At 34.5% G+C, this 25,828-nt stretch overlaps 1 pseudogene; it reads left to right on the forward strand.

Annotated features, from left to right (window-relative positions):
* Window positions 1–20,354, forward strand: part of LOC149231693 (uncharacterized) — a 28,655-nt pseudogene extending 8,301 nt beyond the window's left edge.
* Window positions 20,355–25,828: the final 5,474 nt, after the last annotated feature.

The raw sequence follows: 25,828 nt of genomic DNA on the forward strand, positions 1-25,828 counted from the left end.
CCTATAGACCATTATCATTATAGTTGTATTTCATTTTTGAACTCTAAAAGTGTTTTTTCTAATTTAAAAAATATTATTATATTTTAATTTTTTTTGTACTTGTCACATATGGATCCTGGATTTTCAAAAAACTAGCAGATCTAGATATAGATCGTATTCGTATCTGAATCTTGGTAACTAAGAAATAGAGGAATGAGTTTTGATACTCTCTCCAAGGAACATATTAAAGCGACTTAGGACTTCATTTACAGAGTTTTTATCGAAAATGCTCAGAGCATCACATTAAAATTTAAATTCATTTCCATCGAATCTTAGATGCCCTAAGTTCAAGATTAACAGTAAAGTCTATTATTTTCTCTCAAATTTAATGGAATGAATCCTAAGGAATCTATGAACTTAGTCATCTAAGGAGACCAGAACAAATAAGTGCAGCAAGGGAAGAGTTTGCGGCAACAATGCAGGAAATTCACAGGCAAGTCAAGCATAAATTGCAGGAAAACACCATGAAGTATAAAATCCAGACACATTTGAGAAAAATGGATCACATTTTAGAGGTTAGAGACATCGTAATATCTCACCTCAGGAAGTAAATATTTCCAAAAGGTGAATACACCAAACAAAAATGGAAAAGGATTGGACCCTGCAAGATTTTGAGGAAATTTTCTAATAATGCATATGAATTAGAACTGCCTCCAGGATTGGGAATTTCCCCCATTTTTTACATTTCGATCCTCTATAAATATTCAGAACCTTTAGTATCAGTAGCAAGCAGCAATCAGTCATAAATTGGGAAAACCATTTGCTTTCAGCAAGCTTTTGCAACCTGAAAAAATCTTAGATAAGAGGATCATTAATGAAACTAGAGGAAAGAAGTACTATGAGTACTTAGCAAAGTGGATGGACCATCTAGTGGAGGATACCACTTCGATGACTACCACAATTATACATAAAAGTGGCAAGTCCATTAATGAACTCATGTTAGGAGCCATGAACAATACTTTCCGTATCTGGATCCTAGATTTTCAAAAAAATAGTGGATTCGGATCTAGATCTGTATCCGTATTCAAACACTGGTAACTTAGACACAGAGGAATGAGTTTTGATACTCTCTCAAAGGAACATATTAAAGAGACTAAGGACTTCATTTAAAAAAAATAAATTATCGAAAATTCCCAGAGCATCACATTAAAATTTAAATGTATTTCCATAGAATCTCATATGCCCTAAGTTCAAGATTAATAGTAAATTCCATAATTTTCTCTCAAATTTAATGAAATTAATCCTAAGGAGTTTTTGAGCTTAGGCATCTAGGGAGAGTAGAACAGAGAAGTGCAGCAGTGGAAGAGTTTGTAGCAACAATGCAGGAAATTCACAGGCAAGTCAAGCATAAACTGCAGGAAAACACCATGAAGTATAAAAGACAAGCAGATTTGAGGAAAAGGGAGCAGATTTTAGAGTTTGGAGACATGGTACCATCTCACCTCAGGAAGGAAATATTTCGAAATGGTGAATAAAACAAACTAAAATGAAAAAATATTGGACCCTACAAGATTTTGAGGAAATTTTCTAATAATGCATATGAATCAGAACTACCTCCAAGATTGGTAATTTCCCCTATTTTTAATGTTTCACACCTCTATAAATATTCAGAACCTTCAGCATCAGTAGCAAGAAACAATCAACAACAACAATAGTCATCCATAAATTGGGAAAATCAATTGCTTTCAACAAATCTTTTGCAACCTGAAAAAATCTTACATAAGAGCATCATTAAGGAAACCAAAGGAAAGGAATACTATGAGTACTTAGTGAAGTGGATGGACCATCCAGTGGAGGATTCCACTTGGATTACTGCCACACTTATACATAAAAGTGGCAAGTCTATTAATGAATTCATGTTAGGAGCCATCAATAGTACTTGTTGTATCTAGATCCTGGATTTTCAAAAAACTAGTGGATTTGGATCTGGATCTGTATCCGTATTTGTATTCGAACCCTGGTAACTTAGACACGGAGGAATGAGTTTTGATACTCTCTCAAAGGAATATATTAAAGTGAATTAGGACTTCATTTACAGAGTTTTTATCGAAAATGCTCAAAGCATCACCTTAAAATTTAAATTAATTTCCCTCGAATATTAGATGCCCTAAGTTCAAGATTAACAGTAAAGTCCATGATTTTCTCTCAAATTTAATGAAATGAATCCTAAGGAATTTCTGAACTCAGACTTCTAGGGAGAGCAGAACAAAGAAATGCAACAGGGGAAGACTTTGCAGCAGCAATGCAAGAAATTCACAGGCAAGTCAAGAATAAATTGTAGGAAAACACCATGAAGTATAAAACCCAAGTAGATTTGAGGAAAAAATAACATATGTTAGAGGTTGTAGCCATGGTACTAGGTCACCTCAGGAAGGAAATATTTCAAAAAGGTGAATACAATAAATTAAAATGGAAAAAGATTGGACCCTGCAATATTTTGAGGAAATTTTCTAATAATGCATATGAATTAGAACTACCTCCAAGATTGGGAATTTCCCATATTTTTTTATGTTTCAAACCTCTATAAATATTTGAAACCTTCAGCACCAGCAGCAAGTAGCAATCAACCATAAATTGGGAAAATCAGTTGCTTTCAGCCCCTAATACTCTCGTGGTTCTGAATCTGAAGTTGATTGCAGATTCAAATTCAGATTTGGTGGATCCCTTAATCTACAGGCTATAAGTTACCTCATGTATTTTCTAAGTTACTGTATCTGGTGGAGGGAGGGCCAATATCCGTAGATCTGGATCCTCCATAAATACATGGCAAATACGATAGGTGGTAGATCTCTAGTTTACAAAAATGGACCCCGATTATGTTTATCAGAACCCGCAAAAAAAGTGAAAAGAAAATGCCACGAGTGAGTTAAGGTTTTGGACTTTTCATTAAAGGTTAAAGTATGGTCCCTATTTGTCAGCAGTGCACCCTATAGGCGAGGAAGGTGTGACTTATTATTCATCATTGTTCAGAATATGTCGTATTCTGGTATTCATTACTGGCGTGATTACTAATTCATTACCCTGTCGTATTCCGGTATTGGTTGTATAATGTATTGGTTCATAAATGAATTAGTGACTCATTCCTTCTTCCTTGAACCAGTTTCTTCGTTTAACTTAGACCATTCGCTATTGTCCATCTTCTAGCCTTGCAAGCTTAGTATAGTCTGGTCATTTACATTCATACTTTTGGAACTTTCCCTTTTGACATGTATAATAGTACTCGTTTCCATATATATTTTTGGAATCAGAGTCGACTTGGTTGAGACCATTATTGGTCAGCCTGACTAGTTGATAACTTGATTGCCCAGTTGACCTGGTAAAATCCACTATTGCTCGGAATTAATTTTTCCTCTCTTGCTCAAAAACTCTGTGCACACCAACTCATATCTAGCCTGTCAAACCTATTTTCTTCATGTATCTATCTATTCAAACAATTAACTTAACTTGAAAGCTAAATTCATGTTGTTTCTCCTATATTTATTATTCATTGATGACCTTTTTTTTCCGGTACCTATCTGTGACAAGGAATTTAGAATTTAGTAGGTTAAGGCAGTGAATGATTCATAAGTGAATGATCTAGTTTCTTGAGTGTCCCTTGTGCCGAATCAACAATGGCAATTAAATTAGTAAATTTTCTAAATAAATTGGTCTTGACACCACCTTATCTATCACATGACATATATTCACTCTAGGAATCAATGTATTAGAAATACCACATCATTTGTCCATGTGCTCTTATCTTATTATTAGAAATATTAATAATAATTGCATCGAGAGGTGCTCTACAATTCAGGAAGATATTGCAGCGTTCTGTTAGATGAAGTGTATTTTAATTTTTAATTGTGTATTGATAATATATTATAATTTGAATTTTATATGCAGTAAGGTAACCTATAGACCATTATCATTATAGTTGTATTTCATTTTTTTAACTCTAAAAGTGTTTTTTCTTAATTTAAAAAATAATATTATATTTTATTTTTTTGTACTTGTCGTATCTTGATCCTGGATTTTCAAAAAACTAGCAGATCTGGATCCAGATCCGTATTCGTATTTGAATGAGTTTTGATACTCTCTCAAAGGAACATATTAAAGCGACTTAGGACTTCATTTACAGAGTTTTTATCTAAAATGCTCAGAGCATCACATTAAAATTTAAATTCATTTCTGTCAAGTCTCAGATGCCCTAAGTTCAAGATTAACAGTAAAGTCTATAATTTTATCTCAAATTTAATGGAATGAATCCTAAGGAATTTATAAACTCAGGCATCTAGGTAGAGTAGAACAAAGAAGTGCAGCAGGGGAAGAGTTTGCTGAAAAAATGTAGGAAATTCACAAGCAAGTCAAGCATAAATTGTAGGAAAACACCATGAAGTATAAAAGCCAGGCAGATTTGAGGAAAAGGGAGCACATTTTAGAGGTTAGATACATGGTACTACCTCACCTCAGGAAGGAAATCTTTCCAATAGGTGAATACACCAAACTAAAATGGAAAAAGATTGGATGCTGCAAGATTTTGAGGAAATTTTCTAATAATGCATATGAATTAGAACTGCCTCCAGGATTGGGAATTTCCCCTATTTTTAATGTTTCTGAAATCTATAAATATTTGGAACCTTCATCATCAGCAACAAGCAGCAGAAAACAACAACAGTAGTCAACCATAAATTGGGAGAATCAGTTTCTTTCATAAAAGCTTTTGTAACCTGAAAAAATCTTAGATAAGAGGATCATTAAGGAAACCAGAGGAAAGAAGTACTATGAGTACTTAGTGAAGTGGATGGCACATCCAATAGAGTATGACACTTGGATGACTGCCATAATTATACATAAAATTGGCAAGTCCATTAATAAACTCATGTCAAGAGCCATGAACAATACTTGCCGTATCTACATCCTGAATTTTCAAAAAACTAGCGGATCTAGATATGGATCCATATCCATATCTTAATCCTGGTAACTTAGAAATAGAGGAATTAATTTTGATACTCTCTCAAAGGAACATATTAAAGTGACTTAGGACTTCGTTTGCCGAATTTTTACCGAAAATGCTTAGAGCATGACATTAAAATTTAAATTCATTTCCATGGAATCTCAGATGCCCTAAGCTCAAGAGTAATTGTAAAGTCCATCATTTTCTCTCAAATTTAATGTAATGAATCTAGGGAGAGTAGAACCAAGAAGTGCACTAGTGGAAGAGTTTGCAATAGCCATGCAAGAAATTCATAGGCAATAGCCATGCAAGAAATTCATAGGCAAGTCAAGCATAAACTGCAGGAAATTCACAGGTAAGTCAAGCATAAACTATAGGAAAACACCATGAAGTATAAAACACAAGTAGATTTGAGGAAAAAGGAGCATATTTTAGAGGTTGGAGACATGGTACCATCTCACCTCAGGAAAGAAATATTTCCAAAAGGTGAATACAACAAACTAAAATGGAAAAAGATTGGCCCTACAAGATTTTGAGGAAATTTTCCTATAATGCATATGAATTAGAACTGCCTCCAAGATTGGGAATTTCCCCTAATTTTAATGTTGCAAACCTCTATAAATATTCAGAACCTTTAGCATCAATAGAAATCAATAGTCAACAACAACAATAGTTAGCCATAAATCGGGAAAATCAGCTGCTTTCAAAAAAGCTTTTGCAACCTGAAAAAATCTTAGATAAGAGGATCATTAAGGAAACCAAAAGAAAGAAGTACTATGGGTACTTAGTGAAGTGGATGGACCATCCAGTGGAGGATGCCACTTGGATTACTACCACACTTATACCTAAAAGTAGAAAGTCCATTAATGAACTCATGTCAGGAGCCATCAACAGTACTTGTCGTATCTAGATCCTGGATTTAAAAAAAACTAGCGGATCCAGATTTGGATCTGTATCTGTATCTGTATCTGAACCATGGTAACTTAGACATAGAGTAATGAGTTTTTATACTCTCTCAAAGGAATATATTAAAACGACTTAGGACTTCATTTACAAATTTTTTATCGAAAATGCTCAAAGCGTCACATTAAAATTTAAATTCATTTTCGTCGAATCTCAGATGCCCTAAGTTCAAGATTAACAGTAAAGTCCATCATTTTCTCTCAAATTTAATGGAATGAACCCTAAGGATTTTATGAACTCGGGCATCTAGGGAGAGCAGAACAAAGAAATGCAACACATGAAGAGTTTGCGACAGCAATGCGAGAAATTCATAGGCAAGTCAATCGTAAATTGCATGAAAACACCATGAAGTATAAAAGTCAAGCAGATTTGAGGAAAAAGGAGCATATTTTAGAGGTTGGGGCCATGGTATTAGGTAACCTTAGGAAGGAAATATTTAAAAAATGTGAATACAACAAACTAAAATGGAAAAATATTGGACCCTGCAATATTTTGACGAAATTTTTTAATAATGCATATGAATTAGAACTGCCTCCATGATTTGGAATTTCCCCTATTTTTAATGGTTCAGACATCTATAAATATTTGAAGCCTTTAGCATCAACAACAAGCAGTGATCAGCCATAAATTGGGAAAATCAGTTGCTTTTAGCAAAGCTTTTGCAACCTGAAAAAATCTTAGATAAGATGATCTTTAAGGAAACCAGAGGAAAGAAATATTATGAGTACTTAGTGAAGTGGATGGACCATCCAGTGGAGGATACCACTTGGATGAATTCCACAATTATACATAGAAGTGGCAAGTCCATTAATGAACTTATGTTAGGAGCCATGAATAGTGCTTTACATATCTAGATCCTATATTTTCAAAAAACTAGTGGATTTGAATCTAGATCTATATTCGTATTCGAACCCTGGTAACTTAGACATAGAGGAATTAGTTTTGATTCTCTGTCAAAGGAACATATTAAAGTGACTAATGACTTCATTTACAAAGTTTTTATCAAAAATGCCGAGAGCATCTCATTAAAATTAAAATTTATTTATGTAGAATCTCATATGCCCTAAGTTCAAGATTAACAATAAAGCCCATCATTTGCTCTTAAATTTAATGGAATGAGTCCTAAGGAATTTCTGAACTCAGGAATCTAGGGAGAGAAGAACATATAAGTGCGGCAGTGGAAGAGTTTGCAGAAGCAATGTAGGAAATTCACAGGCAAGTCAAGCATAAACTGCATGAAAACACCATGAAGTATAAAAGCCATGCAGATTTGAGGAAAAGGAGTAGATTTTAGAGTTTGGACTCACCTTAGGAAGGAAATATTTCCAAAATGTTAATACAACAAAATAAAATGGAAAAATATTGGACCCTACAAGATTTTGAGGAAATTTTCTAATAATGCATATGAATGAGAACTGCCTCTAGGATTGGGAATTTCCCCTATTTTTAATGTTTCAAACCTTTATAAATATTCAGAACCTTCAGCATCAATAGCAAGCAACAATCAACCATCAATTGGGAAAATCAGTTGCTTGCAGCAAAGCATTTGTAACATGAAAAAATCTTAGATAAGAGGATCATTAAGGAAACCATAGGAAAGAAGTACTATGAGTACTTAGTGAAGTGGATGGTCAATTTAGTGGAGGATGCCACTTGGATGACTGCCACACTTAGATAGAAAAGTGGCAAGTCCATTAATGAACTCATGTCAGGAACCATGAACTCATGTATAAATTTGACCCCTCAACACTTTGTGGATTTAGAGTTAAGATAGATATATGATAAATCTTTGTAATATTATTTATATTACATAAAAGTTCAACATCTCACTATATAGAATAACATATTTTTTATAATTTTATTAAAACATTTATAATACATATAGTTATATAGATATAATAAAAATGATATTTTCTTTGATATATTTTATAATTTGTTTTAATTTAATTTTTTAATGTGATATGCATAGAAAAAATTATATATACAAACTCTATGGTGGATATATGTCCAGGGCCCATTGTGTTGACTTGGAGGAACTATAGGGTTAGTATCAAACACATTGCAAAAAGGTTGGACTGATTTTTAGTTCATCCAAATCTCCTGGACAAGATGGGGTACATGCGATCCTGGGTCTCTCCGACAACTCTCTTTGACCACACTCCGATCATTTTACAGTGGAAGGGAAATAGGATGTGGAAAGGATTTCTCTTCAAGTTCAACAAAACTTGGCTAGCCAATGAGGATTTTTGCAAGAAAGTTCGTGAATCATGGTCCCAGTTATCTATGGATGATGGATTATCTTGGATGGAGGTAGTTTTTCCGTAAGCTTCACATCCTCAAGAGGGTGGTAAAGATATGGGAGTGAGAAAAAATTGTTGCACATCGGAAAGAGATGGAGGAGATTGAGGCAAAGATGGTTCACATAAATTACTTTATTCAATGTCATATTTCTTTCACGGGCACAAATTGATGATTTACGGGAGTTGGAGGCTCGTAAATGATACATCCTTAGACTACATGAGGAGACATGGTGACTAAAAAGCCATGTTATATGGTTAAAGGTGGGGGACAAAAACACTCATTTTTTCTAGAGGTATGCTACGATGTGCAGGGACAAAAACACTATTGGGGAGGTTGTACCAGTTTGGGATGCTATCTGCATTTGAAATCCATCAAGCCTAAGAAATCTTCATCATCCAAGGGAAGAAAAATCATATAGAAGGTGTATGGTTGGCTTGATGAAGGTTCTTCCAAAGATGAATTTCACTGTGAGGATCCATTCTGCCATGTTTTACATGTAATTGGAGGAATGGTTACATGTATTACATTCTATTTTGTCATGTCATTGATGGATATGGCCAATTCTTTCATCTAACAATAAGTCTGTTGGATTCAGGTCACAATCATGCTCAGAGACCACCTAATTTTGTCGGCGAGGCTTCTGAAATATGAATGGATAAAGTCATTGATGCCATGTTTACACCCAATCCCATAGTGCCTATACCAATGATCAAAATTGTAGTGATTGGTCTAGCATACATGCGAATTTCCCCCAGCAAAAATGCAAGACCGATTCGCAAAAATATTTATCCTTACAAAATGGAAAATTATCCACCCACCCATACAATAAAATGCTAATAATGAACTTAGTAATGGAAATGTTCATAAAATATTTCGATACAACTATGAAATGGTCTACACATGAAAAATAATCTCTAATATATGTGAGTGCACTAGATATTAAGAATTTCTTCCTTTACGAAAAGTTGTTTTTTTAACCAAAGGGCTTAATCTCTCCTAATAGTTTAAATTATGACTTCAAACGATGTCTTTCCCTTATCTAAAGGTTAGTTTCTTCAATCAAATATTGTAATCCCTACTATTCAACTTTCCTTCTTAAGCCCATTTATCACTACTTGGGTAATCTCCTCCTACCTACAGTAACTAAATTCCTAATGTCACTGCCTCCTTCAAAGTTCAGACCTCTCCACATGAATTATGTGTCTGCTATACTATTTAAAACAACTCTGAAACCCTCATAAAAATATATTATCACTTACCTAATATTGGCTCTTATGACTCCACCCGCCTATGATTCTCTTGAGTTTCATTTTAATGCTCGTAGAAATTCAATTTGAACAAACCTTCTTTGGATGGATCCCATTTGGAATTCTACATTTCCTTGGTTTTCTTTCCATATACATCTTAATCAATGATCAAAAGGAGTTTCCCCTGTTTAATAGTTTTCTTTCAAATTTAGGGAGACTCTCTTTTAGTGATGATTGGATGAAAGGTTTTGGAGAGAGAGGGATCCAGACTGGTTTTGGAGAGCACAGTATGGACTGCCCTTTAGATCTCATAACTATATTTTCACAGGTACCTAAGGGTTTGTAAACATTTATGTCAAGAGTGGATGAATTATAAAGTTCACATTCAGATAAGTGCTTCGAGAGATTGAGTTTATTTCAAATTAGTCAATAACCATAAAATTTTCCAAAGAGAAAAATTAAATAAGAGAACTGTAGTCAAATAGAGACTTACCACTGTGAAAAATGGATGTCGTCAAAAGTTCTAGAAATGGATGCAGTGAAAAGTTCTTTTACAAGGCTTGGTGGGTCGGCTGGCTCCAAGAATTTTTTCCCTCTTCCATAGATTTATCAACAAACTTTGTTGCAACAACTTCAAAGAGTCCAAAATTTTTGGAACACATCTATCCACCTCTTTCACCGCCTTAGAGGAGAAGGTGACTGGCCACCAAGCTCCAAAGAAAACTTGGAGAGAGAGAGGGGCAGTTTTTGGGTGACGGTGGAAGGAAAATCCCTGCTCAAACCTTATGTGGGTATGGAGTTCCATAGTGAAATCAAGCAGCCACACAAGATCCAGTTAGGTGTTCTGTTCCCCTACACAAAATCCCAGCAATCCCCCTGTCTCTGTCAAACTAGAAAGGAAAAACAGGATTTGTGGAAAATCCATTTGGAGCCTCAGACACATTGGAAGAGGCCATTTGGGCTTCATTTAGATTCTTAGCCACATTGACTGAATCCTTGAGAACACCGGTCATTTGCTTAAATCATAAGCTCTAATACCCAGAAAAACTTAAACATAAAACTATTGACTTACGAGAACTAGCTATTACAGGAACCTCAAACATAGAAGAAATGTCCATGCATTTTTAACATGCTACCAAAGGCAATAATTGTCAAGAGACAATGTCAGTGGAAGGATAAAAAAGTTACAGGAACTCGTAACAAAACCTTGGTCTCCATTACTGAAACCTCGTCCAAAATTCAAAATTCCCTTTTTCAAATTAACTATAACTTGTTCTTCCATTCTTTAAATCTCCTCAAGGATTTGAACAAAATTTCACCACCCATTGTTCTTCCATTCTTCAAAGCTCCTTGAGGGTTTGAACAAAAATGGTACCGCCCACCTCAAAAATTTTTCTGGTGATGTGGTACGCAGGAGACAAAATGTCTTAAAAAAAATATTAAATTGCCATGGTATGTATTAACAAGATGATATGAAAAAATAAAAAGAAAGTTCTTCTAGTTCCTCTCTATGTCTTCCATGCAGATGCATATGCCCTTGATTCATGTAGTTTTCGTTGATATTAAAGTCAATATATTTGAATGAATGGTTTATAATAGATATGGGCAATAGCTTCATCAATGTTATTGGTACCACCACATATATTTTTGATACATTATGGATAATTTTTCTTAGATATTTTTTATCAAATTTTGTATACATTTTTTAATTCTTAAATAAATAATGTTTTCGATGTAATACTGAAAATGAAATTTTATAGGATTTCATTATGATAAATTTAATTAAATAAAAATGGTTGAGACAAAATGAAATTTTAAGAAGAAATTAAATAAATGTCTTAAAAACCCATTCGTGTAGTAGTGATTCAATGGAATGGAATCATTTTTAAATTCTTTGGAAACCTTTTTCCAGGATGTTTTCATACATTTCTCCTCCTTCTAGATAGTTTCACCCTTTTTAAAGGGGATGAGGCAACAGTCTCTTGTATTAGTGATTCAATAAAATCTAATTGTCTTTAAATGCTTTAGAAACCTTTTTCGAGGATGTTTTCAAACATTTCCCCTCTTTCTAGATAGTTTCACCCTTTTCAAAGGGGGAAGAGACAATAATCTCTTGTTTCTCTTTCACAAAAGGTTTTATGTCACTCCTTGTCAAAGGGACTATAGTGACACTTTTCAAAATGTCACATTCTGCCATGGTTTGAGTCCAAATTTTAAGCCAGTGACATGGAAGGGTCTCTAAGATTGTTTAGGTGTATAGTTAAACATGAACATTTCACTGTCATTCTTGTCTTCAAATAAAAGCTCATGGGAGAGCTCAATCTTCTCTTTTTATCTATCTGATAAAGAGTTTACATATGGAAGAGGGTATATGATGGCTACAAATAGGGGCTATAAAGTTTGGGATGGCATGTGACAAAAATAAAAAGGTCCCTTGACAAATGTAGATCCTCTCAATCTCCCCCCATGATAAGGCCTCAATGCAAAATAGCTACATGAATCTTCAACAACAATTTAGGATGAATATTGTGTTCGCAAGTTGAAGCTTCATGAAGAAGAGATCGTAAAGGATATTTTTGGGAATTTTAAGCAGAATTTAAAGCAAGATACATAAGCTCAGAAACCCTAAGGAGAAGCCCAAGATAAACATATGAGATCTAGCCCTTGTCCTGAGTCATCCAATGCTACTTCTTAACAATAAGTCTATTATTGGTGTTGGTGGATAAAGAAAAAAAGGAGAAGGATGCTAATTATAGGGAAGGGAGAGTGAAGACAAGATAGAGGAGATAGACCTGAAAACGACTAAAAAGGAGGAGGAATCACAATTGGAACCCAAAGATACTTCTAGCCAATATCTTTCCTCCTAACATAGAATACCTCTTTCACATCTCCTTCTTCATCCCCTGGAATTGTGCTTAGTACTTCTTATATTGAAGCTTCCACAATTCTTGTGATATCCCAATTAACATAAATGTACATGCCTAGTGTTGACCCTTCTTCTAGTGTCTTAATTACCTTATAAGTTCCCTTTTTATATTCCCCTTCTACTACAATTCCATCCCCTAGTATCTTGGCTGCCATGATTGCGACAAACCCTCTACCTTTTTTTCTACTACCGGTACCATGATCACCATGATAGTTGCTCAAGCCCAAGTTTCTACCTCGGTACAATGCAATCATTTAAACCTTGAGATTCTTTTGCTAATTTTGTTGCAATAAAAGCATAGGGTAAATGGATTCAAGATAATCTACCACCTTTGGTAACCAATGAGGCAACTAGCCAAAGGATTATAGCAGCCATGAATCTAGAGATAGGGATCCTTTCCCTGACATTTTTGGATCATAAGTGGACAGGTTACATAGAAAAATGAAAAAGTCGAACAATGATTTAGATTTTGAAAGGATTATCAATAAAGCTAATGATAAAGAGTTAAAGGACCATAAACTAAATTCATTAATATAGAAGCAGGGTCAGTAATATAGCACTCGAGGTGTTGGGTTTGTTACAGGTGATATTAGAGCATATTACAACATTATCCTAATATGGGAAAAAATTAGACTTAAAGGTTAAAAGTTGCTATAATTTTTGTTATGGTGATGACTTATAACTAAACACTAAATTGATTGCATTACAACATTGAAGAGAAGACATAAGCAGGTGCTAATAGTACAGACGAAGTTATAACATTGATAAGATTGTACAATTCCCTCTTAAATGAACCTTAGACATCATATATAGGGAATCTAAAGATAGAAGGAATGTGGAAACACTTAAGGATACAGAAGAAATAATAAGCCTAAAGGTGGGGATCTAAAGCTACGAGATAAATAATGAAAGGATAATTTAGGACCATGGAACAAAATTATAATTGAATGTTGTGTTACTACATAGTCTATCTAAAATCTAGAAGTAATTGTAGCAAGGAACAAATTTTAGCAATGTTAAAATAAATCCATATAAGAAGTTGTAAAGCCCATCAAAGATTCAAAAGCATGGCCCAACTGCCAGCGACACATGGAAAATCTCCCATTTGAAACATATTTCAAGAATGTTGCTCATGACATCGCAAATGGTTATTTTGATTATTTGAAGGTTAGTGTTTTATTTCATTAAAATGATATTGCAAGTACCAAAAACAACAACATATATACTACAAGTACCAAAAGTAATACACAACAAGGGTTTTGAGAGAAGTAGGGACTAATTGGGGGAAAAGCGTGATGGCGTGCAAAGGATTCGAACCCTCATCGTTCACTAGCATCTACAAGGAAATTTTGAGCTACAAGCTTCGATACCTCATGCAATGGAGCCAGTTTTCGTCGGCAAGCGGGTCGGATCCAGCACTGGGAGTCTAGAAATCGAAGCAAGGAATGCATATAACATTTTGTTTTCAGGCCACAGACGCTTTGTTTTGGCATGAAACCCTTATCATCCTGCACGTTTTATTTTGCAAATACAATTTCTCCTTAGTGGATGACCAGCAAAATGTTCTCAGGTTGAAACTAGGCAACTGTCTTGCCTCCACACTACGAAAAGGCCTCCTTGTCGTGGCTCACTATCGAAGTTCACTTTTATGCCTTTTTCTAGACAAAGGCAGCTTTGCATATCTCATCTTATTTTCAAAAGGATTTGTCGAGGATAGATGGGCCTTACCATCTCCCCAACAAAGAACTAGGGTTGCATGCAAGGCAATCCGCCCTCTTCACAAGGGTCGGGCACAAATCGAAAGGAAAATGTGGGATTCATGCAGAATAGGTTCAAGGCATCATCCATCAAGCAAGGAAAGCAAAGATTTAATCTCATATACAGAGGATTTATATCAGATCTTCATAAAAACCATATCTGGGAAATCGAAAATGATATGGGTTGGGGAAACGGATCTGGTGAGTAATCTGAAGCAAAAATCCCAAGAAGCTACAAGTATTCTTATTCTTTCTCAAAGTTTGATTTTCTCTGCAAAAGTATTGCAAGAAGAAATCCAGCTGAAATATTATGGGATCAAACATGACTGCACTATTATTCTGAATCTTAGATTACTAGGGGGAGCCACAAGAGCAAGCACAACAGCAAGGGAAAATTCGAACAACAAAGGTCAAGCCTCATTCAAAGACGCGCTAAGAAGGAACCTACAACATAGGACAATCAAGTCCCAAATATAACAATTCCGGGACCATACATTGTAGAAAAGATGGAAAAAGTGATAGATATGTCCATTGAATTACAATAAGTAAGTGATCTCTTCACTTTTTTACACACAAACACCATCATTTGTCGCTTTAATGCATTCCGTTCAAAATCTGAAGAGATTAATGAATGGATCTACCAAAACTAGACTAGAGAATATGATATTTACCTGTGCACAAAAGGTTTTTTCATGGTCCAGTTTGATACCCAAAAGTATTACTACTACGTCATAAATGATGGCCCATGGTTCTTTGGTTTTGATGCAAACACAATGGTGGTCACAAAAATGTCGGTATGGATGAGGCTTCATAACCTTCCACTCCCTTTTTGGCACCATCAGGTTCTAGAAAGCATAGGGAATTCCCTCGGAAGTTACCTAAAGACAGATTGAGAAAGAATGGACAAAGGAATCTTCACATTTGCATGCATCTGTGTGGAGATGGATTTGAGTAAAGGCCTCCCTAATTGCATAAATCTGACACATAAAGATTTTAAGTGGATACAGTGGCTTGATTTTGAAAATATAGCCTTTAGATGCAAGGCCTGCCACCAAACAGGGCATCTGCAAAATACATGCAAAGAAGCAAAAAGAAAAAAAAAAAAAAGAGAATGCAAAAGAAAAAAGGATGGCAATTTCTAGAACCCACATCATCAGATGATGATGAAGAAGAACAAAATGAAACCCAACAACAACAAGAAACAAGAAAACAACAAAGCTCATATGAGATGGGAGATGAAAAGGAGGAAGATCAGAAGAAGCAACTAGAGAATCCAAATTACTCAGTGGTTAATCCGATACTTGAAAGCCAAGTAGAAGGAAATAACAACAACCAAGGCAACGCTAGAAATAAGTGACTAGTTACTTCCAAAAGATCTGATTCAGAAAAAGAAACCTCAAATATTACAAGTAATAATCAGCTGGAAATTGTCACCTCCCCTCCATCTCTATGGGCCTGGCAAAAATTTCAAAAGAAAAAAGGCAAAAAAGACAAGTCCAATGTTTTTGGCAATGTGTAATTTTAATTTTAATTTTTTTTTTTTTTTTTCCTGGGTAGCTTTGCTACTATGTGTGTGTCATGCACATGGGTCTTTCAGGACAACCTCTGGAATGCTTCAATGCATCTACTACAATGTAACTTTTCATTTTATTAATAGAAAGTTGCTGATTTTTTCTTTGGGAATTTTTTTTTACCAAAAGTAATATAAATACCTGGCCTACCATTTTGTATAGACACCAAGAAAATATGGATATATGCCACCATTGTATTCTTATGAAATGATTCATGAGAAATAATGGTTGAGGGCTATAGCATATATGGTTACACCCTACACCCTAATTTTTAGTATGAAAAGATACATTAGTGGGATAACACTGATTAGAATGACTCAAAGCCATTTTTTAAAACTTTTGAATGAAGGTATTTGGGAAGGTATTTACTCCTGTGAAAGTTTCTATTTTGTCAATGACACTCGTGATTTAAAGGGAGTGAGTTCTCATAAATAACATGATTTCCTTGGGCCAAAAAATGATGTATGACACATAGCTTTCACAACCCATTCTACTCTCCTAAAAAAGAACCTAGAGCTCACATGAAAAGCCTAGGTATGAGTCTAGAAAAAATCAGCCTCTTAATTGACCAAGATCACCAAGGATTTCTCCTATGGTGTATTGATCAATAATCTCTTAAGTGACCAAGATCGCCAAGGATTTCCCTTATGGTGTATTGATCAATAGTTTGTATTTGAGCTCATTTTTTATGGGTCTAGATTGGATTTGAGCTCAACTTTGATGGGTCTAGTGTATAACGCTTGGTGATCTTCTTTGAGAGGGAAATATGTCTATATCTAGCATATGTCACTAGATAAGGAAATTTTTATGTAATGAAGAAATATCTCCAACTCCCTTATCATTGGAAAACACTTATTCCATGTGACACAATACCCTACATCACTTGGTATATGTGACACTATACCCTACATCACTGGATAAATGACACTTCAAGTGATACCTCTAGCCATTATTGTAGGGAAGTTAACTTTTAAAGTGATGATATATGTCTCTCTCTTTGTGTGTTTAGAGAGAAGTTGACCCTATCACTTGGATAACACTCAAGGTGTTGGGTTCATCTCAAGTGATACCTATAGCCATTATCACAAGGAAGTTAACTTTTAAAGTGATAATATCTCTCTCTCTCCAGTTGTGCATTTACAAAGAAGTTGACCCTATCGCTTGGATAACACTCTAGTTGTTGGGTTTGTTACATATAATACTAGAGCATATTAAAACACTATCCTATTGTGGGAAAAAATTAGGCTTAAAGTTTAAAAGTTGTTATGGCTTTTTTTATGGTGATGACTTGTAAACAAACACTAAATTGATTACATTACAACAATGAAGAGGAGACATAAGTAGGTGACAAGAGTTCAGATGAAGTTATAGCATTGACAAGGTTGACATCACAAATGGTTATTTTCATTATTTGAAGGTTAGTGCTTCATTTGATTAAAATGATACTGCAAGTACCAAAAAAACAACATGATATACGATTGGTGCATGGAATCCACCACCCTAGACACCTTCATTTTAGCATTTGCATGACCTCCAGTCTATTCCAATTCGCTTGCATGAGGATAAGTTTGATATATCAATGGACTAATCAACATGCGAGCTAGTCTTGAGTCCAATAGATGCATGAAATCAGGATTGGCACCTCCAATATGGTGGGTTTAAAGATTTGCATATAGGCTATGATGCCTTATGCGAGTGGATTAGGTTTACTTTTTTTTTACAGTTTGATTGCATGAAGACAAGCTTGAAGGGTTAATAAAACTAGAGAGTTGATAAGTGTGAAAAAGGTGTTGTCCACTCTAGTTGGAAAGTTCCACATCATATAACTTCTTGAACTAGAATGGAATATACCTATAATGGTATTTTGTTCCACATTTTTCTCATCATACTCAGTACCTCCAAATGAAATTTATAGAATCAAAATATGACATTTTTCTCAACATACTCGATACCTCTAAATGAAATTTCTTCCGATCCTTTCAGCTCCATAATCGCATACTACCAAATGAAATTTCTACTGATTATGGTTCTTAACGTCGTCTTCCCTCGAATGTTTGCAGTTTTATGTGAAATGCACTTACCAAAGCTCAGATGCAGACGTTAGGTAGCTTGGACGAGTCTTAGATCCGATTGGAACCAGCACTAACCACAACTCCATTGTCAGAGATAAAATCAAATTCCTTGGAGTTGAATTTGGGTTGTCAAGCTAAAGCATTTAGAGTTGAAGTTGGGTTGTCAAGCTAAAGCAAACGAGAGGTTGTGCACCCTGTTAAGAAGTCTAGAGCTGCAACTAAATCTAAAGGTAGCCGTTGATTTTTCTCAGGAGAAGAATAAGAAGACTAACAAGTGTCTCATTCCTTATACACCACACCAACATGCAGAAAACCATCTGGCCCTCTTCAGTGTTTCCATGGTTATATGTAGCATTTAATATTTATAGACTAATGCTAGCATTAGTTTCAAATCTTCGAAATATGAATCAAATAAATTCATGGAACATAGATATTGTATGAATAATATCAATGATATAGTTTTCCTACCTTGGAAAGAGGCCAAATAAGACCATCAATTATCTTATTGGTCCTCAAAGTTAAATTGATAAATTGATAGGTTGAGAACAACGGTCATTTTATGAACAGGGTAAAGTTCATAAAAACTTTGGATTAATATGCACAAGTACTAATGCTAACTAATACAATCGATTACTATAGTCCCATGTCGTAGATGATAAGGACTAATAAGAAAAATACTCCCATCTTCATGTCTCACAGATTAAAGTCCAAACTCTAAAGAGAGACTATGAACTATAATGAATTAATAAACTCTCAATGAATTTGTTGCTCTATTGAAAGATTTTGATTTTTGTAATTACTTATATATATGGTTGATGTTATTTGTTGTCTAGAGGTAGTGTGTTTTGAGTGCACTCTAAAGATGTTATTTAAAGAAAAATCTATATTGCTCCTGAGGGTTTTCAAGGAATCCCTAGTGAGGGATGTTACATGTGGCAACTCTTTAACGCTTTCTCTATCCCACTTCCATAATCTGCTACTATGTTTCAACATGCTTTGTTTGTTTGATGTTATGGAAAAGCTAATAGATCCTTTTCAATAGCCTAGTCAACATAAGCGTGGGCGCAGCCTCAAGCATGAGTGAGAATGATGAGTCGCAAAGATATAGTCAGTTTTGGGACTCTCCTTCAAAGGATCTAGCTCTGGCCATATGGAATTTATTGGGATTCACTCATCAACTTTGAAATTTTTTATTCTCTCGTCATGGGGTTTAATCACATAACCATTGAATGTAGTCGGTAAAGTTTATTTAGTTAATTATCACATCAATAGCCCAAAAAATAGCTTTTTGGGGCTCTGCACAGTGAGTCTAGTAGGGAAAATAGCTTTTCAAGGCTCTGCATGGTGAGTCCACTCCAAGGGTTCCTCTAGTGTGGAGAAGGTAAGGCCATGGCTCTTTGTCAAATCTCCAATAAATCGAGAGACTCCTAAAACTCCATCCTTGTGCAAATCTTGGCTGAACAAATGTGGGACCAACAATGCCTATTGCTATAAACCCTCCTTACCCAACAATAAGATGCCTAACAACAACCAAAACTATGGTTTTTTTTAGCATTATTGTACATTGATTCATATTTACTTTCATGGCAAGTCTTCAACGTTCATTGTGGAAAGAGCTACATATTATGATGGATCAACTACTTGAGAGTTGATATCAATTGAGGTAGTTTTAGTCCAAATGAATAAAAGCTTATCATTCATATGCATACCATTTTTAGAAATAGGTTGGTTTAAGTTTCATCGATTTATTAGTTCTTGGTGGTGCATTAAAGGATTGACATTAAGATATATTTTAATGGATTAAATATGTGTAGGTGGGCATACATAGCATTCCATCCACCTAGAAGAATAGATAATGATATTTAAAATTACTAGAACTCTTGGATAAAGAAAGATATTGTTAAGGGTGAGATAATCTCAAAGAATATTGAGGCTTCCAAAGTACATATTAATTTTCCATATTTCTTGTTCGAAGAATCTGCAACTCTTGGAAATGAGAGTAAGCTGCTAAAAATTCAAGAATTTTAACCATCTCTAGAAACAAAAAATGTAAGAACAATAATTTGCAATATATATTACAATGGCACAATGGTCTACAGGTTCAAGGACTCCCAGTTTCAAATACATTGCATGGCTACAACATCTTGAACCCAATTGAAGGCTCCTTTTGTTATAATCCAAATTTAGAAAAAAGTAATGGACTTACACTACATCCATGAATGAGAGTGACTCATGAGATCCCTGAATATGGCATTGTTAATTTATTCTCATCATGAAACATTGGATCTTGTTGATCATGCTAACATAGCTAGATTGTGGGAATTTGGTTCCAACTATAATGGGGTTGTTTTAGGATATTTCAAGTGCTTATACAATGGTGAACAATATAACCATGGCACTAAAAATAGTTGCAGCTATTTGCCTCCACTTTATGATGCCAATGAAGAATCTGCAACCATTGATTTAAAAGATAGTGACAACAATTCACTAAGATATCTGGAGCAAAACCAAAAAAAATGAGATCAATATAGCCCAAGAAACATGAGCATAAAATGTGAACAAAGTAATTTAAGATGCAAGAAGTGGAAACAATGATATAACCAATAAATTGAAGATAATAAGCCAAACACTAGGAACAGAGCATTTGTCAACATATAACTTTTTGCACTACCTCATTGTCCACTCTAGGAAAGGTCTTTCTTGAAGATATAGAAGCTTCATTTACATCAAAATATTCCTTCCAAATCATGAATACATTTAGATAGACTTACAAATTTTAATCAAATGATCTAGAATATAAAACATCAGTATGAAAACAATGATCAAATGGGAAAAGGGGTAGATTTTAAATGCATGTAACAACCAACTCCTGAGTTCAAAAACCTAGATTGTAGTTATACCCTCATCCAAGGTCTTCATGCATAGCTCACTAAAGGTGTATCAAGAGGCTATTAGTCTCTTGGCTATAGAATTGGACTATTTTTATTTGTAACTTAGCGAAATGGAAAAGTTGTGGAGACAAGCTGCATTCTTCTTCTTTCACTAGGCCATGACAAATGAATAAATCATGTAGTATCAAGTACCCCTTATAAAAGGAAAGTTGAGAACAAAAAATACCATGAACAAACAAAGAATCTAATGAGTTGAAGGGATAAAAAACATACCACCCATAACAAACCTTTCCATCCAAATATTATTCTATGTTGGGCCACAACAAAACATTTCGATAGAAATTTCATGTAGCCTACTACTACAAAGGAAATTCAAACCCCAACTTGTTTTTCCACTTCTAATTTTACCCAAAATTACCTTATATTTAAAGGTATCACCATATCTTATACCAAACAAAATTCAAAAAAATGATATCCTTTGGAGAAATAGGATCATCAAATAAAATTGAACCATACATATTAATGAACCTTATTTTATATATTAATATTGGGATGAACTTGTTTTTCTATTGAAAAGAGAGAAAATTTCATAGATACTAACGAATCCTTATGCATTACCTACATTCGAATGAGTTAACAAAAATTAATGGCACTAGGAGAGTGATGATATTGTGTTTTTGGAAGAGATCTTTTATCTCTTCCTCCAACACCAATATTCTTCTTGTATGTTGCAGCAAAAATGGAAATCCCTAATGGAGATTGTTTCCTTCACAACTACTCCATTTCTACTAGTGTCTTGGGTATAAAATTAGACTCTTTCCTGCTAGAGCTATTAGATGCCATTTCATTGAGCTATAGTGATAGGTGAGAGCTCTGCATAGCTCACTAAAGGTGTACAAAGAGGCTATTATTCTATTGGTTATAAAATTGGACTATTTTTCTTTGTAACTTAGCGAAATGGAAAAGTTGTGGCGAAGGAAAGTTGAGAATAAAAAATAGCATGAACAAAAAAAGAATATAATGAGTTGAGTCGAGAGGCATCTCCTGTTGTAAGCAAGCATCCATAGGCTTGTTAAAGTCAGTATGAATCTTTACTAGAAGTTAATTAGTCTTCACATCTCCAATCACATCTAATGGAAAGGTACCAACCCCTACAATACAAATGATGTCTCCAAATAAGGTGTAGTCAATACCAATAATATCATATTTTGAATCTATTATCAAACTTAAATGCCTCAAACTCTAATGCCAAGAGGTCATCATCAACTAGAATCGTACCAACTAGACCACACATGTTATTCACTTCTTTATTGGAAGTTTCACCATCATTAACAAGGTCTATTGTTGGATTCATCGGTTCACAAATCACTTTGCAGTCACCATCCACATGTGTCTTGCCACTGAAGCCCCATTACACAACTGACCTTCCACTAGTTCCTCCAACAGTTGGAACTAGTTTAACTGAAACAACTTAAGATGATTGACTTTGATTGCTACAAATTAGCAATCACACATGCTTAACTAAAATCTAACCCCTCCAACTCAAATTTATTGAGTAAACCAAGTGACACAAGCCATGTCACACAAGTTAACAACATCCAAGTTGTCTGTTGATGTGGAAATTCAAATTTGATCAATTTAATCAAGGAAAAATCAAATTGAGAATTTCTTGCTCCATTTTTCAACACTCCCTCTCAGAAAGAAATGGATTATCAACCACCCCTATCCTGCACCTATGGAACTTAAAATTCCCTCTTAACAAAGATTTTTTCAAAATGTTAGCATCTTGTTCCTCTGTCAGAATGTAGTGTAGCAACATTATCCGCCTCTACACGCAATCCCATAAATGGTGATACCATATATATATATATATATATATATGCTTGGATTGATTGTGAAATACAATATTCTCAGAGAGTTTGATGCGACTATGATTATCACAGTAGATCACAGTTGGATCCATCTTTTAACAAAACAATCCAACAAGTATCCTTCTCATCCATATTGCCTCACATGTTGCTTGAATTGCAGCCATGTATTCTGCTTCGGTCGAGTTGAGCACCACATATCTTTGCTTCATGTTGTAATAAGAAATAATTTCAAACCCAACACTGAAAATTCCACATGATGTACTCTTTCAGTCTGATGGACTTTGCACCCAATCTTCATCCGTGAAGCCACAAATCTTCACTCCCTCTACCCATCTATACCATAGTTCAAACTACGTAGTGCCTCTGAGGTACCGTAAAACATGTTAAACTGCCTTCAAAAATGATTTGATTAGCCTAACTATAGCTTGGCCTGGCTAGTTGACTGCATAGCACATATATGGTCATGTCCTCACAAGATACATGAGTGAACCCACTAGTTTCCGATAAATGGTAGCATCCATTTCTTCACTTGAAGTGGCATCCTCCTTCCTCTAGCTGCTTGCTAGAGGTGTCTCCATGGCTTTACAACTCTCCATGTAGAATCTCTGTAGTATCTCATTTGCATACTTGCCTTGAGAGACAAATAGTTCCCCGTCGTCTTTCCATGCTTCTAACCCGAGGAAGTAATGCATGAGATCCATGTCCTTTATTTCAAATTCCCTTGCAAGTTCATCCTTACAAGATTTTATCAACCGCTCATCAATAGTTAAAACCAAATCATCAACATATAATACAATAATAAACAATTTACCTTCTAGCAAGATGTGATTGAGGTTTTCATCCGCTTCGCTTTTGGTGAAGGCCAAACCAGTGAGATAACTATCGATCTTGGTGTACCAAGCACAGGGTGCTTGTTTGAGACCATACAACGCTCGCTTGAGTCTGCACACATGAGACTCACGTTCAAATGTTTGAAAACCTTTTGGTTGCTCGATGTAGACCTCCCTCTTCATTAACCCCATTGACAAATGTTGCCTTTACTTCCATATGGTGGATCTTCCTCCCCATCTGCATAGCTAGAGCAATAATTGATCTAATGGATGAGTACCTTGCTACAAGAGTAAAGGTATCCTCATAATCAATTCTTAAATTGATATGTTTTTGTCTTAATTGTTAATTGTCTTAAATGAGTTTTGTCTTAAGTGGTCATTGTCTTAAATATAAAGTTTTGTTTGTCTCAAACTGTTTTTGTCTTAAATACAAATTTTTGTCTTAAGATAATTTTGTCTTAGATTGTTTTTGTCTTAAATATAAAGTTTTGTCTTAAAATATTTTTGTCTCAAACTTTTTTTGTCTTAAAATATTTGTCTCAAATATGAAGTTTTGTCCTAAAATATTTTTGTCTCAAATTGTTGTTGTCTTAAATTTAAAGTTGTCTTAAAATATTTTTGTCTTAAATATAAAGTTTTGTCTTAATTTCTTTTTGTCTCAAATTGTTTTTGTCTTAAATTTTATATTTAAGACAATTCAATTGATATTAAATTTTAATGTAAAATAACTAAAATAAAAAGTGAGTTTTTGAGACAAAATATTTATTTTCTCTTTAATAAAAGTACCCTTGGTGTAGTAGTTTCATCCCCTCTTCAATGCTCTATCCATCACACACAGACAAGACTATTCCCAATCCCAAGATCCCTCTAGTCCAAAGAGAAAGTGTTGCAACACATTTACTTCCTATCACATAAGCTATTACTCACAATTCGTAATCAACACAAAGTTTATACCTCTCTACATTTTGTCACTAAAGGAAAAGGAACCTCTTTGTTGACCCGCCCTGTAGTTTTTATAATCACACCTTGATCCTTCATCTTTCCAACCTCTTACTAGAAGCTCCTTGGGCAAATTAACCATCTCATCAAAAAAGTAAATTAAATCAATGTACTTTTTCTGCTCAAAACATCATAATCTATTTATCCCTCTTCTTTTAGCTCTAGATTTTTTATTTTTATTTTTGTTAAATTTAAATTAATAAAAATAAAGCTAACATCACATAATAAAATCTTAAGTCATAGCATCAATGTTGGTAACCCAACATTATAAGTTCTCAATTACACTACAAAATTAGGAAAATAGCAAAGGTGCATGAGGATCAAATTGAAAAAGATATCATGAACACTTAGAATTCACCCAAGTTTGAGGAAAAAGTAAATAAGGTGTACAAAACCAAGCATCTCAATGAGAATCCAACACTCCATTATAATCCCAAGGAAAGGATAATCAAATAGTTTACCGAAAAAATGCATCCATCCTCCAATAACATATATTTTTTCAATCCAAATTTGTTCTCAATTATTTATTTATTCAAGTATTGAGGGGTTTCTGCAGTGCATTATATTAGATATCATTTTTTTTGGATTCAACTTCGTTAAGTAAGTCATTCATCTATGACCATTTTCATGAGAGGTAGTCAACTTACTAATTTCTCATGATGTTTTAATAGTCTACTTAGCACTCATTGCATCTAGTGATGCTCACAAGGGTAAAGAAGTGGGATTGAAACTAGCAAAATGAATCACATAGCGTCCCAGTTGATTCATTTCACTAATTTCAATCCCATTTCTTCACCCCTGTGATTCATTTCACTAGTTTCAATCCCACTTCTTCACCTCTCTGAGCATCACCGGATGCAATGAGTGATAAGTGAACTATTCAAAAATAATGAGAAATTAGTCAATTACGACTACCTCTCATAAAAATGGTCATAAAATAGTTGAATCCCAAAAAATGATATCTATTTATTTTTATTCATGTAAACGGTATTCTAAAAATTTATGTTAAGACCATATGAAAATTCAACTTAAAAATATTCCCAATTTAGAAAAATCTCCCTCCATAACAGATCTCTCATATATAATTTCTCATTATATTTTTTACCACGGCTCTTTCCAATACAGCCCTTTTAAAAACATAACAATAAATGCATTCCAATAACATGAAAATAATAAGGGGAAAAACTAGCAAACATCACACCAAGAATTAAAAGGAATGTTAATCTATTCAAAGACCAACCAAACATCACACCAATACAGGAGGCAATATTAATATCCACAAGCTAGAGAATTCGAAGCATTAGAGAAGTCGAAGCACCGATGATTACAAAATCAACGGTAAAGAATCCCTTTCTTCCTTTCCTCGATTTGAAATTTGAAATTCCATAACGTCCATATTCCCGTTGCATAAACAAACTTTCCACCATG

The sequence above is a fragment of the Pinus tabuliformis genome, chromosome J (genome assembly GCF_031772625.1).
Source record: "Pinus tabuliformis cultivar Carrire ecotype Pingquan chromosome J, CPIR1, whole genome shotgun sequence".
Lineage (NCBI taxonomy): Eukaryota > Viridiplantae > Streptophyta > Pinopsida > Pinales > Pinaceae > Pinus > Pinus tabuliformis.